The sequence below is a fragment of the Talpa europaea genome (genome assembly GCF_964194135.1).
Source record: "Talpa europaea genome assembly, chromosome: 15".
Taxonomy (NCBI): domain Eukaryota; kingdom Metazoa; phylum Chordata; class Mammalia; order Eulipotyphla; family Talpidae; genus Talpa; species Talpa europaea.
This window is the reverse complement of record NC_140083.1, coordinates 71,350,718-71,365,670: the sequence shown is the minus strand read 5'-3', so window position 1 is coordinate 71,365,670 and position 14,953 is coordinate 71,350,718.

Here is a 14,953-nt window from a genome sequence, read left to right as displayed (position 1 = left end):
CGCCCAGCAAGGCGCAGGGTGGCCCTCCCGGGACAGAGCCTAAGAAGGGGAAGCAAGGCCCAGGGTTTGGAGCCTCTGGCCCTGGGGCCTCTGTAGGCTCTGCCCACACAGCTCTACAACCCTCCTGGGGCCCTGCACCTGCTCAACTGCCCCTCACCCCTCCCCTCCCCTCCCTTCCTCCAACCACTCTGCTCCCCTCCAGGTGCTTCACCAGTTCCGTCGCCCTTTGGGCCCTTCACCTGCTCTGCTGCTTGGACTTGTGTGCCCCCGGACATCTGTGCTCCATGTCTGTGCGTCTCATGCTGCTCCTGGCCCCTCGGACTGGACCAGCCCCTGACCCCTCTCCAGAGCCTCGACCTCCCTTGGTGAGCTCCTTTTCACCTTGGCCACCAGGTGGCTGCCCTTTGGGGGCAGGGTGAATTCTTCAGAGTGTGGTGGTTATATTCTTAGTCTCTGTGGTGGTTTTCTCTATGCCATGGTGCGCAGAAACAGCAGACGTTCAATATAGCGCTGATTATTCTCCTCACTCTGGCCTTGCCGCTTTGCCTGGCCTTAAGGGTGGAATCCTGCCTTTCTGCAGGGGCCACCGCATTACTTTGGGGCAGGAGGCGAGAGCCACTTCTTGAGGGCGGTCTTAGGGAGGTGATGGAGGGCGGCGGGGCTGGGCTGGGGGTTCTGCTCCTGCCTTCCAGGCCCCCCTCCAGCTGGGAGCCTGGCAAGGTGGTGGTGGTGTGCTCCCAGGCATCCTCCATGGGGGGGCCTGGGAAGGAGGTGGTTCTGATGTGCAGGGCCTCCTCCAAGAGTGGGCCTAGCATGGAGGGGATGCTCTGCCCCCAGGCGTCCTCCAGCGGGGGGCCTAGCACAGAGATGGTGCTGTTCTGCAGCTGGGGGCCTGGCCTGGAGGTAAAACTCCGCTGGGAGGCTTCCTCCGGCAGGGAGACGCTCACGGACGAGGTCTTGCGCGCCCACACCTCAGGCTGCAGGAGGCTCTCCTCCCAATCCAGGTCACATTGTGTGGCAGTGGGAGCGAAGTGCTCCTGGGAGGAGGCCTGGCTTGGCCCCTCTCCCTCGTCCCACTGCCCCTCCCCCTCCCCAGCGCAGAGTGTCTGCTCTGTCCCCATGACATCATTAAAACTTCCCTCCGCGATGACACTGACAATTTCGGGCCTCCAGCAATCCTGGCGGACCTCGGCTTCCATCACGGCCATGCCGTGGTGGCCGCCGGCCGGCTCCCCCAAGGGCGGGGATCCCTTCATCTGGACCCAGGGGTGTTCGATGACGCTCTCTAGGGTGCTCCGACTCTGGGGGTCCAGCACCAACATCTTACTGAGGAGGTCCCGGCAGTGGTCCGAGAGGTAGTCAGGCTTGTGGTAGTGCGCGCTCAGGACGCTGGCCCGGAGTTCCTGGTGGCTGGTCCCCGCGAAGGGCAGCTCCCCGGTGAGCATGTTGTAGAGGGTCACCCCCAGGCTCCAGACGTCCGCCTTGGGGCCTTTGTACGTCTGGTGGAGGTAGATCTCGGGGGCCAGGAATTCAGGGCTGCCACAACAGGTGCTCAGGCCCTCGTCGGCGCACCGGACACTGAGCCCGAAGTCCGCCAACTTGATGTTTCCGTTGTCGTCCATGAGCAGGTTCTCGGGCTTCAGGTCTCGGTGCGCGACGCCCTTGCTGTGGCAGTACGAGAGGGCCGAGAGCACCTGCCGGAAAATGCGGCGGGCCTCGCTCTCGGGCAGGCGCCCGCGCTCGTTGAGGTAGCCCTCCAGGTCGCCCCCTTTCGCCAACTCCATCACCAGCATGACCTCCGCCCCGGTGTCCACCACCTCAAAGAGCCGGACGATGTTTGGGTGGTGCAGGGCGCGCATGCAGCCCACCTCGCGGGCCAGGAACTCGGGGCTGGGCATCTTGGCCTTGCGCATGACTTTGATGGCCACCTTCCTGCCGGTGCGGGCGTGCTGCGCCAGCTTCACCTTGGAGAAGGAGCCCTCCCCCAGCGTGCGCAGCATCAGGTAGTGTTGGAGCTTGGCCTCCTTAGGAGCGAGGCGCTTCGTCATAGCGAGTGCGGACCCCGGCTCACTGCTCTCACGGCCCTGGCTGTTCTCAAACGGCCCTGAGATACCTCTCCTCATCGCTCTAGCTCTATTATCTTAACAAACGTACTATTAATCTAATATTAATAGTAATCACAAAACACCCACTAAGCTAACTAAATGCTAATAGTGCTAACTTAACTCCCCAACAGTACTAACTAAGCTACCCTTACTAACAATGCTAATACTAACTAGCTACACGCAAAAATAAATGAAAATAATGTAAATATATGATAAAAGCAAACCAATCACAAGCCCACCACAAAACATAGAACAACACAAAGACAAAAAGAACAAACCACAAGAGAACAAACAACAATCAGAAACTAACAAGTAAAATAAAAAAAACAGACAAACAACAAAGGGAAAAACACAACAAACAACAAATACCAACGGAAGGGAAAATGGGGGAAATCAAAAAAAAGAAAAAGAAAAAAATTCGAAACGGAAATTAAAAAATCCAAAAATTAAAATAATAAAACAAAAAAATAAAATAAAAAACTAAAAAATTAAAATGATAAAGGAAAATAATTAAAAATGGAAAAAATAAGCAAATAAAGCAATAAAGGAAAATAAGAAAAAACAAAGAAACAAAATAACTAAAATAAAGAACGAAAATAAAGAACTAAAGTAAATGAATAAATAAATCAATCAAAAGAAAACCCAGTAATCCAAAACGCGCTCTCTCTCCCTCCGCTGTCCGAGTCCACAGGTCACTATCCCAAAGCTTCCTGGCTCTTAAGGACACAGATGCAGGCCGGGCAGGGCTTATATAGGCTCTGCCGGTGGCGGCGCCATCACAGTGGCTCTTTATGGAGTCAGAGCCAGAAGCCGCAGCCATTGGCTGAGGGAAACCCAGTGGTTTCTCAGCCTTAATGAAAAAGCAGCTGCCAAGAGGCGTGTTTATAGGACTTACTAGAGATTGACATTTACCCAGTTAAAGAAAACCCGTAGAATGCTTGGGAGGCTGTTTCATGTGTAGTGAGAAAACCTTTCTGTCGGCTCATCAGTCACCATTCTGCGACCTCTTTTTTTTTTTTTTTTTTTTTTTTTCCCATTTTCTGTACTACCACCACCCTCACCACCACCACCATCCTCACTGTTGTGGTTTTTGGAACCTGTGGGTTTGGAGTGCGGGGTCCTTGGGTTCACCCTGGGAAAGGGGTCACCAGAGCTCCCATTTTAGCGACACTCGGCGCGTTTCCCAGGCGAGTTTCTTCACGAGACAGAGACGTTGGTTATATTTCAAGGGCAGGTTGATTAGGGAAGGGATAAACCAGTGAAAGACCCTTGCAGAGACACAAGCGGGCAGGAAGAGCTGCCCCAGAAGGGACAGGTTCGCTGAGGGAGGCCTGCATGGTTGCAGGCGGGCCTGTGTCCTCGACAAGGGCAGGCAGGAGACTGTTGTCCTTCAGAGGAAAGAGTTGGTGACAAGAGGCACCTGCATAGTCACAGGTGGGCAGAGGGATGGCTGCCCAAGCCTGTGCAGACATTGCACTGATAGAGTCTTCTTCTGTTTTGGAGAGATCACTCCTTGTGAGCCTCAGTTGGTGGCTCATTTTGGATAACTATGCAGAATCTGAAAGGGACCTAGATTCCACAATGGGCTCAATCTCCATATCTTTACCTTTGGATGCTCACTTGCTCACTGGGATACCTGCTTGGATGTTATGCTTTGTAATCTAGGGGTCTGGTGCCTCAGGATACTAGTCTGAGCCTAAGGATCTTGGTTTCCATAGCTGTGTCAATGGCTATGCTAATCTCTTCTACCCCCACCTCCTTGTGTGAGCCAGGTTTCTGGCCTTGTGGCACACCTCTTTTCAGGTTTTTTTTTTTTTTTCTATTCTTGTCCTCCATCAATCACCACCATCATCACCATCATCACCACCATCAACATCACCACCACCATCTTTACTTAAAAAGGTTATTATGTGCCAGACACCGTGCTAAGCATTTTACATGTATTATAACATTTATGTTTCTCATCACACAGTCCTGTGAGAGAGAGATATTTTTGCCATTTTTGAAGATGAGTAAACTGAGGAACTTGGCCAAGTTCATATGTGACAGGATAGTGTGGTCCAGGAGCCCAAGCTCAGCTGTCCGGTTCTAGGTGCTTCTCGAATCCACATATGTATGACCCACCTGTGGATTTTTCTAAAAGGTAGATTTTTTCTTTTTTTAAGATTTATTTATTTATTTATACAAGCACCGGGTACAGTCAGAAGCGCAAGAGGGTGAAAGAATTCACCAGAGCCAGAGCAGGGAACAGAATAGGCAAAAGACAGAAGTACACTGCTGAGGGGAGTAGGGGTGAGTCAGGAAATGTCTGCCTTCTGTGGGTCACTTCCTTGGTTGGCTGGGGATGGAACTCCTGCTGCAGAGGCTGCCCAGAGCTTCCCAGTGCTGTGCTGAACCCCTCGTGCCACCAGGGAGGCCCCACTTTTGAAGACATTGTACCAATTCTCTACAGCTGAGTGTCTTTCTGATGGTAGAAGGTACATGAACACTTCATACCTATAGAAGCACACACATGCACACACACTTGTACAGACTCACATGCACACACTTGCACAGACACAGTGTAAGACATGCACACGCACCTAAAGGAAATAGTCCAAACACCTAATTACATACTTACTGGTAGGTCTGTTTCACTATCCTATTTCACCGTATTACCACCATATGACCACTTTGATTTTTCTAAAACTTTCTATAAATTTCACTGCTGCTGATAGGAATTTTAAAGGAAATTTCGGCATCTGACGACCCATGTGTTGGAAGTATGGGCGCATTCATACATGTGAAGCAAATGCATTCAGTTTCAAACTCTGATTTACTGTGTCATGGGAGAGACAGTTTCAACAATCCATTTCAGACTGTCTTCTGCAGGCAGGGAAAGAGCATGCAGATGCCTCTATGCCCCAGCGCCCCCGGGGGAAGAGCAGGTCACGTGGAGGTCCATCCTGCAGTGGGAAGCCAGTCTGTCCATCACGGCCCCCTCCTCGTGCCATCCCCGACCTGCGTTGGAAGAGAAGAGCCAATAAAGCCCAAGCACAGAGTTACCTGTTTAGGATACTCTTTTGTTAGTGAAATCCCCCAGGGAGTGCTGCACAGACTTAGATTTGACAAGGCTCAGATGGAAACCAGGAGGCCCTAGGAGCCGCCACTAACTAGAGGGTGAGTGAGTGTCCAACTTGGAATTTCAGTGTTTAAAAGCGACCCATCCAGGGGGATTTGCTACCGTGGATGTCAGTCCATGACAATGCCACTCAGACATCCTCTGCGCCATCCGTGTGCCCAGGGGCCGACAGCAGGGCTCTCCCAGCAAGGGGCAGGGTGGCCCTCCCGGGACAGAGCCTAAGAAGGGGAAGCAAGGCCCAGGGTTTGGAGCCTCTGGCCCTGGGGCCTCTGTAGGCTCCGCCCACACAGCTCTACAACCCTCCTGGGGCCCTGCACCTGCTCAACTGCCCCCCACCCCTCCCCTCCCCTCCTCCAACCACTCTGCTCCCCTCCAGGTGCTTCACCAGTTCCGTCGCCCTTTGGGCCCTTCACCTGCTCTGCTGCTTGGACTTCTGTGCCCCCGGACATCTGTGCTCCATGTCTGTGCGTCTCATGCTGCTCCTGGCCCCTCGGACTGGACCAGCCCCTGACCCCTCTCCAGAGCCTCGACCTCCCTTGGTGAGCTCCTTTTCACCTTGGCCACCAGGTGGCTGCCCTTTGGGGGCAGGGTGAATTCTTCAGAGTGTGGTGGTTATATTCTTAGTCTCTGTGGTGGTTTTTTCTATGCCATGGTGCGCAGAAACAGCAGACGTTCAATATAGCGCTGATTATTCTCCTCACTCTGGCCTTGCCGCTTTGCCTGGCCTTAAGGGTGGAATCCTGCCTTTCTGCAGGGGCCACCGCATTACTTTGGGGCAGGAGGCGAGAGCCACTTCTTGAGGGCGGTCTTAGGGAGGTGATGGAGGGCGGCGGGGCTGGGCTGGGGGTTCTGCTCCTGCCTTCCAGGCCCCCCTCCAGCTGGGAGCCTGGCAAGGTGGTGGTGGTGTGCTCCCAGGCATCCTCCATGGGGGGGCCTGGGAAGGAGGTGGTTCTGATGTGCAGGGCCTCCTCCAAGAGTGGGCCTAGCATGGAGGGGATGCTCTGCCCCCAGGCGTCCTCCAGCGGGGGGCCTAGCACAGAGATGGTGCTGTTCTGCAGCTGGGGGCCTGGCCTGGAGGTAAAACTCCGCTGGGAGGCTTCCTCCGGCAGGGAGACGCTCACGGACGAGGTCTTGCGCGCCCACACCTCAGGCTGCAGGAGGCTCTCCTCCCAATCCAGGTCACATTGTGTGGCAGTGGGAGCGAAGTGCTCCTGGGAGGAGGCCTGGCTTGGCCCCTCTCCCTCGTCCCACTGCCCCTCCCCCTCCCCAGCGCAGAGTGTCTGCTCTGTCCCCATGACATCATTAAAACTTCCCTCCGCGATGACACTGACAATTTCGGGCCTCCAGCAATCCTGGCGGACCTCGGCTTCCATCACGGCCATGCCGTGGTGGCCGCCGGCCGGCTCCCCCAAGGGCGGGGATCCCTTCATCTGGACCCAGGGGTGTTCGATGACGCTCTCTAGGGTGCTCCGACTCTGGGGGTCCAGCACCAACATCTTACTGAGGAGGTCCCGGCAGTGGTCCGAGAGGTAGTCAGGCTTGTGGTAGTGCGCGCTCAGGACGCTGGCCCGGAGTTCCTGGTGGCTGGTCCCCGCGAAGGGCAGCTCCCCGGTGAGCATGTTGTAGAGGGTCACCCCCAGGCTCCAGACGTCCGCCTTGGGGCCTTTGTACGTCTGGTGGAGGTAGATCTCGGGGGCCAGGAATTCAGGGCTGCCACAACAGGTGCTCAGGCCCTCGTCGGCGCACCGGACACTGAGCCCGAAGTCCGCCAACTTGATGTTTCCGTTGTCGTCCATGAGCAGGTTCTCGGGCTTCAGGTCTCGGTGCGCGACGCCCTTGCTGTGGCAGTACGAGAGGGCCGAGAGCACCTGCCGGAAAATGCGGCGGGCCTCGCTCTCGGGCAGGCGCCCGCGCTCGTTGAGGTAGCCCTCCAGGTCGCCCCCTTTCGCCAACTCCATCACCAGCATGACCTCCGCCCCGGTGTCCACCACCTCAAAGAGCCGGACGATGTTTGGGTGGTGCAGGGCGCGCATGCAGCCCACCTCGCGGGCCAGGAACTCGGGGCTGGGCATCTTGGCCTTGCGCATGACTTTGATGGCCACCTTCCTGCCGGTGCGGGCGTGCTGCGCCAGCTTCACCTTGGAGAAGGAGCCCTCCCCCAGCGTGCGCAGCATCAGGTAGTGTTGGAGCTTGGCCTCCTTAGGAGCGAGGCGCTTCGTCATAGCGAGTGCGGACCCCGGCTCACTGCTCTCACGGCCCTGGCTGTTCTCAAACGGCCCTGAGATACCTCTCCTCATCGCTCTAGCTCTATTATCTTAACAAACGTACTATTAATCTAATATTAATAGTAATCACAAAACACCCACTAAGCTAACTAAATGCTAATAGTGCTAACTTAACTCCCCAACAGTACTAACTAAGCTACCCTTACTAACAATGCTAATACTAACTAGCTACATGCAAAAATAAATGAAAATAATGTAAATATATGATAAAAGCAAACCAATCACAAGCTAACCACAAAACATAGAACAACACAAAGACAAAACGAACAAACCACAAGAGAACAAACAACAATCAGAAACTAACAAGTAAAATAAAAAAAACAGACAAACAACAAAGGGAAAAACACAACAAACAACAAATAACAACAGAAGGGAAAATGGGGGAAATCAAAAAAAAGAAAAAGAAAAAAATTCGAAACGGAAATTAAAAAACCAAAAATTAAAATAATAAAACAAAAAATAAAATAAAAAACTAAAAAATTAAAATGATAAAGGAAAATAATTAAAAATGGAAAAAATAAGCAAATAAAGCAATAAAGGAAAATAAGAAAAAACAAAGACACAAAATAACTAAAATAAAGAACGAAAATAAAGAACTAAAGTAAATGAATAAATAAATCAATCAAAAGAAAACCCAGTAATCCAAAACGCGCTCTCTCTCCCTCCGCTGTCCGAGTCCACAGGTCACTATCCCAAAGCTTCCTGGCTCTTAAGGACACAGATGCAGGCCGGGCAGGGCTTATATAGGCTCTGCCGGTGGCGGCGCCATCACAGTGGCTCTTTATGGAGTCAGAGCCAGAAGCCGCAGCCATTGGCTGAGGGAAACCCAGTGGTTTCTCAGCCTTAATGAAAAAGCAGCTGCCAAGAGGCGTGTTTATAGGACTTACTAGAGATTGACATTTACCCACTTAAAGAAAACCCGTAGAATGCTTGAGAGGCTGTTTCATGTGTAGTGAGAAAACCTTTCTGTCGGCTCATCAGTCACCATTCTGCGACCTCTTTTTTTTTTTTTTTCCCATTTTCTGTACTACCACCACCCTCACCACCACCACCATCCTCACTGTTGTGGTTTTTGGAACCTGTGGGTTTGGAGTGCGGGGTCCTTGGGTTCACCCTGGGAAAGGGGTCACCAGAGCTCCCATTTTAGCGACACTCGGCGCGTTTCCCAGGCGAGTTTCTTCACGAGACAGAGACGTTGGTTATATTTCAAGGGCAGGTTGATTAGGGAAGGGATAAACCAGTGAAAGACCCTTGCAGAGACACAAGCGGGCAGGAAGAGCTGCCCCAGAAGGGACAGGTTCGCTGAGGGAGGCCTGCATGGTTGCAGGCGGGCCTGTGTCCTCGACAAGGGCAGGCAGGAGACTGTTGTCCTTCAGAGGAAAGAGTTGGTGACAAGAGGCACCTGCATAGTCACAGGTGGGCAGAGGGATGGCTGCCCAAGCCTGTGCAGACATTGCACTGATAGAGTCTTCTTCTGTTTTGGAGAGATCACTCCTTGTGAGCCTCAGTTGGTGGCTCATTTTGGATAACTATGCAGAATCTGAAAGGGACCTAGATTCCACAATGGGCTCAATCTCCATATCTTTACCTTTGGATGCTCACTTGCTCACTGGGATACCTGCTTGGATGTTATGCTTTGTAAATCTAGGGGTCTGGTGCCTCAGGATACTAGTCTGAGCCTAAGGATCTTGGTTTCCATAGCTGTGTCAATGGCTATGCTAATCTCTTCTACCCCCACCTCCTTGTGTGAGCCAGGTTTCTGGTCTTGTGGCACACCTCTTTTCAGGTTTTTTTTTTTTTTCTATTCTTGTCCTCCATCAATCACCACCATCATCACCATCATCACCACCATCAACATCACCACCACCATCTTTACTTAAAAAGGTTATTATGTGCCAGACACCGTGCTAAGCATTTTACATGTATTATAACATTTATGTTTCTCATCACACAGTCCTGTGAGAGAGAGATATTTTTGCCATTTTTGAAGATGAGTAAACTGAGGAACTTGGCCAAGTTCATATGTGACAGGATAGTGTGGTCCAGGAGCCCAAGCTCAGCTGTCCGGTTCTAGGTGCTTCTCGAATCCACATATGTATGACCCACCTGTGGATTTTTCTAAAAGGTAGATTTTTTCTTTTTTTAAGATTTATTTATTTATTTATACAAGCACTGGGTACAGTCAGAAGCGCAAGAGGGTGAAAGAATTCACCAGAGCCAGAGCAGGGAACAGAATAGGCAAAAGACAGAAGTACACTGCTGAGGGGAGTAGGGGTGAGTCAGGAAATGTCTGCCTTCTGTGGGTCACTTCCTTGGTTGGCTGGGGATGGAACTCCTGCTGCAGAGGCTGCCCAGAGCTTCCCAGTGCTGTGCTGAACCCCTCGTGCCACCAGGGAGGCCCCACTTTTGAAGACATTGTACCAATTCTCTACAGCTGAGTGTCTTTCTGATGGTAGAAGGTACATGAAAACTTCATACCTATAGAAGCACACACATGCACACACACTTGTACAGACTCACATGCACACACTTGCACAGACACAGTGTAAGACATGCACACGCACCTAAAGGAAATAGTCCAAACACCTAATTACATACTTACTGGTAGGTCTGTTTCACTATCCTATTTCACCGTATTACCACCATATGACCACTTTGATTTTTCTAAAACTTTCTATAAATTTCACTGCTGCTGATAGGAATTTTAAAGGAAATTTCGGCATCTGACGACCCATGTGTTGGAAGTATGGGCGCATTCATACATGTGAAGCAAATGCATTCAGTTTCAAACACTGATTTACTGTGTCATGGGAGAGACAGTTTCAACAATCCATTTCAGACTGTCTTCTGCAGGCAGGGAAAGAGCATGCAGATGCCTCTATGCCCCAGCGCCCCCGGGGGAAGAGCAGGTCACGTGGAGGTCCATCCTGCAGTGGGAAGCCAGTCTGTCCATCACGGCCCCCTCCTCGTGCCATCCCCGACCTGCGTTGGAAGAGAAGAGCCAATAAAGCCCAAGCACAGAGTTACCTGTTTAGGATACTCTTTTGTTAGTGAAATCCCCCAGGGAGTGCTGCACAGACTTAGATTTGACAAGGCTCAGATGGAAACCAGGAGGCCCTAGGAGCCGCCACTAACTAGAGGGTGAGTGAGTGTCCAACTTGGAATTTCAGTGTTTAAAAGCGACCCATCCAGGGGGATTTGCTACCGTGGATGTCAGTCCATGACAATGCCACTCAGACATCCTCTGCGCCATCCGTGTGCCCAGGGGCCGACAGCAGGGCTCTCCCAGCAAGGGGCAGGGTGGCCCTCCCGGGACAGAGCCTAAGAAGGGGAAGCAAGGCCCAGGGTTTGGAGCCTCTGGCCCTGGGGCCTCTGTAGGCTCCGCCCACACAGCTCTACAACCCTCCTGGGGCCCTGCACCTGCTCAACTGCCCCCCACCCCTCCCCTCCCCTCCTCCAACCACTCTGCTCCCCTCCAGGTGCTTCACCAGTTCCGTCGCCCTTTGGGCCCTTCACCTGCTCTGCTGCTTGGACTTCTGTGCCCCCGGACATCTGTGCTCCATGTCTGTGCGTCTCATGCTGCTCCTGGCCCCTCGGACTGGACCAGCCCCTGACCCCTCTCCAGAGCCTCGACCTCCCTTGGTGAGCTCCTTTTCACCTTGGCCACCAGGTGGCTGCCCTTTGGGGGCAGGGTGAATTCTTCAGAGTGTGGTGGTTATATTCTTAGTCTCTGTGGTGGTTTTTTCTATGCCATGGTGCGCAGAAACAGCAGACGTTCAATATAGCGCTGATTATTCTCCTCACTCTGGCCTTGCCGCTTTGCCTGGCCTTAAGGGTGGAATCCTGCCTTTCTGCAGGGGCCACCGCATTACTTTGGGGCAGGAGGCGAGAGCCACTTCTTGAGGGCGGTCTTAGGGAGGTGATGGAGGGCGGCGGGGCTGGGCTGGGGGTTCTGCTCCTGCCTTCCAGGCCCCCCTCCAGCTGGGAGCCTGGCAAGGTGGTGGTGGTGTGCTCCCAGGCATCCTCCATGGGGGGGCCTGGGAAGGAGGTGGTTCTGATGTGCAGGGCCTCCTCCAAGAGTGGGCCTAGCATGGAGGGGATGCTCTGCCCCCAGGCGTCCTCCAGCGGGGGGCCTAGCACAGAGATGGTGCTGTTCTGCAGCTGGGGGCCTGGCCTGGAGGTAAAACTCCGCTGGGAGGCTTCCTCTGGCAGGGAGACGCTCACGGACGAGGTCTTGCACGCCCACACCTCAGGCTGCAGGAGGCTCTCCTCCCAATCCAGGTCACATTGTGTGGCAGTGGGAGCGAAGTGCTCCTGGGAGGAGGCCTGGCTTGGCCCCTCTCCCTCGTCCCACTGCCCCTCCCCCTCCCCAGCGCAGAGTGTCTGCTCTGTCCCCATGACATCATTAAAACTTCCCTCCGCGATGACACTGACAATTTCGGGCCTCCAGCAATCCTGGCGGACCTCGGCTTCCATCACGGCCATGCCGTGGTGGCCGCCGGCCGGCTCCCCCAAGGGCGGGGATCCCTTCATCTGGACCCAGGGGTGTTCGATGACGCTCTCTAGGGTGCTCCGACTCTGGGGGTCCAGCACCAACATCTTACTGAGGAGGTCCCGGCAGTGGTCCGAGAGGTAGTCAGGCTTGTGGTAGTGCGCGCTCAGGACGCTGGCCCGGAGTTCCTGGTGGCTGGTCCCCGCGAAGGGCAGCTCCCCGGTGAGCATGTTGTAGAGGGTCACCCCCAGGCTCCAGACGTCCGTTTTGGGGCCTTTGTACGTCTGGTGGAGGTAGATCTCGGGGGCCAGGAATTCAGGGCTGCCACAACAGGTGCTCAGGCCCTCGTCGGCGCACCGGACACTGAGCCCGAAGTCCGCCAACTTGATGTTTCCGTTGTCGTCCATGAGCAGGTTCTCGGGCTTCAGGTCTCGGTGCGCGACGCCCTTGCTGTGGCAGTACGAGAGGGCCGAGAGCACCTGCCGGAAAATGCGGCGGGCCTCGCTCTCGGGCAGGCGCCCGCGCTCGTTGAGGTAGCCCTCCAGGTCGCCCCCTTTCGCCAACTCCATCACCAGCATGACCTCCGCCCCGGTGTCCACCACCTCAAAGAGCCGGACGATGTTTGGGTGGTGCAGGGCGCGCATGCAGCCCACCTCGCGGGCCAGGAACTCGGGGCTGGGCATCTTGGCCTTGCGCATGACTTTGATGGCCACCTTCCTGCCGGTGCGGGCGTGCTGCGCCAGCTTCACCTTGGAGAAGGAGCCCTCCCCCAGCGTGCGCAGCATCAGGTAGTGTTGGAGCTTGGCCTCCTTAGGAGCGAGGCGCTTCGTCATAGCGAGTGCGGACCCCGGCTCACTGCTCTCACGGCCCTGGCTGTTCTCAAACGGCCCTGAGATACCTCTCCTCATCGCTCTAGCTCTATTATCTTAACAAACGTACTATTAATCTAATATTAATAGTAATCACAAAACACCCACTAAGCTAACTAAATGCTAATAGTGCTAACTTAACTCCCCAACAGTACTAACTAAGCTACCCTTACTAACAATGCTAATACTAACTAGCTACACGCAAAAATAAATGAAAATAATGTAAATATATGATAAAAGCAAACCAATCACAAGCTAGCCACAAAACATAGAACAACACAAAGACAAAACGAACAAACCACAAGAGAACAAACAACAATCAGAAACTAACAAGTAAAATAAAAAAAACAGACAAACAACAAAGGGAAAAACACAACAAACAACAAATAACAACAGAAGGGAAAATGGGGGAAATCAAAAAAAAGAAAAAGAAAAAAATTCGAAACGGAAATTAAAAAACCAAAAATTAAAATAATAAAACAAAAAAATAAAATAAAAAACTAAAAAATTAAAATGATAAAGGAAAATAATTAAAAATGGAAAAAATAAGCAAATAAAGCAATAAAGGAAAATAAGAAAAAACAAAGAAACAAAATAACTAAAATAAAGAACGAAAATAAAGAACTAAAGTAAATGAATAAATCAATCAATCAAAAGAAAACCCAGTAATCCAAAACGCGCTCTCTCTCCCTCCGCTGTCCGAGTCCACAGGTCACTATCCCAAAGCTTCCTGGCTCTTAAGGACACAGATGCAGGCCGGGCAGGGCTTATATAGGCTCTGCCGGTGGCGGCGCCATCACAGTGGCTCTTTATGGAGTCAGAGCCAGAAGCCGCAGCCATTGGCTGAGGGAAACCCAGTGGTTTCTCAGCCTTAATGAAAAAGCAGCTGCCAAGAGGCGTGTTTATAGGACTTACTAGAGATTGACATTTACCCACTTAAAGAAAACCCGTAGAATGCTTGAGAGGCTGTTTCATGTGTAGTGAGAAAACCTTTCTGTCGGCTCATCAGTCACCATTCTGCGACCTCTTTTTTTTTTTTTTTTTTTTCCCATTTTCTGTACTACCACCACCCTCACCACCACCACCATCCTCACTGTTGTGGTTTTTGGAACCTGTGGGTTTGGAGTGCGGGGTCCTTGGGTTCACCCTGGGAAAGGGGTCACCAGAGCTCCCATTTTAGCGACACTCGGCGCGTTTCCCAGGCGAGTTTCTTCACGAGACAGAGACGTTGGTTATATTTCAAGGGCAGGTTGATTAGGGAAGGGATAAACCAGTGAAAGACCCTTGCAGAGACACAAGCGGGCAGGAAGAGCTGCCCCAGAAGGGACAGGTTCGCTGAGGGAGGCCTGCATGGTTGCAGGCGGGCCTGTGTCCTCGACAAGGGCAGGCAGGAGACTGTTGTCCTTCAGAGGAAAGAGTTGGTGACAAGAGGCACCTGCATAGTCACAGGTGGGCAGAGGGATGGCTGCCCAAGCCTGTGCAGACATTGCACTGATAGAGTCTTCTTCTGTTTTGGAGAGATCACTCCTTGTGAGCCTCAGTTGGTGGCTCATTTTGGATAACTATGCAGAATCTGAAAGGGACCTAGATTCCACAATGGGCTCAATCTCCATATCTTTACCTTTGGATGCTCACTTGCTCACTGGGATACCTGCTTGGATGTTATGCTTTGTAATCTAGGGGTCTGGTGCCTCAGGATACTAGTCTGAGCCTAAGGATCTTGGTTTCCATAGCTGTGTCAATGGCTATGCTAATCTCTTCTACCCCCACCTCCTTGTGTGAGCCAGGTTTCTGGTCTTGTGGCACACCTCTTTTCAGGTTTTTTTTTTTTTTTCTATTCTTGTCCTCCATCAATCACCACCATCATCACCATCATCACCACCATCAACATCACCACCACCATCTTTACTTAAAAAGGTTATTATGTGCCAGACACCGTGCTAAGCATTTTACATGTATTATAACATTTATGTTTCTCATCACACAGTCCTGTGAGAGAGAGATATTTTTGCCATTTTTGAAGATGAGTCAACTGAGGAACTTGGCCAAGTTCATATGTGACAGGATAGTGTGGTCCAGGA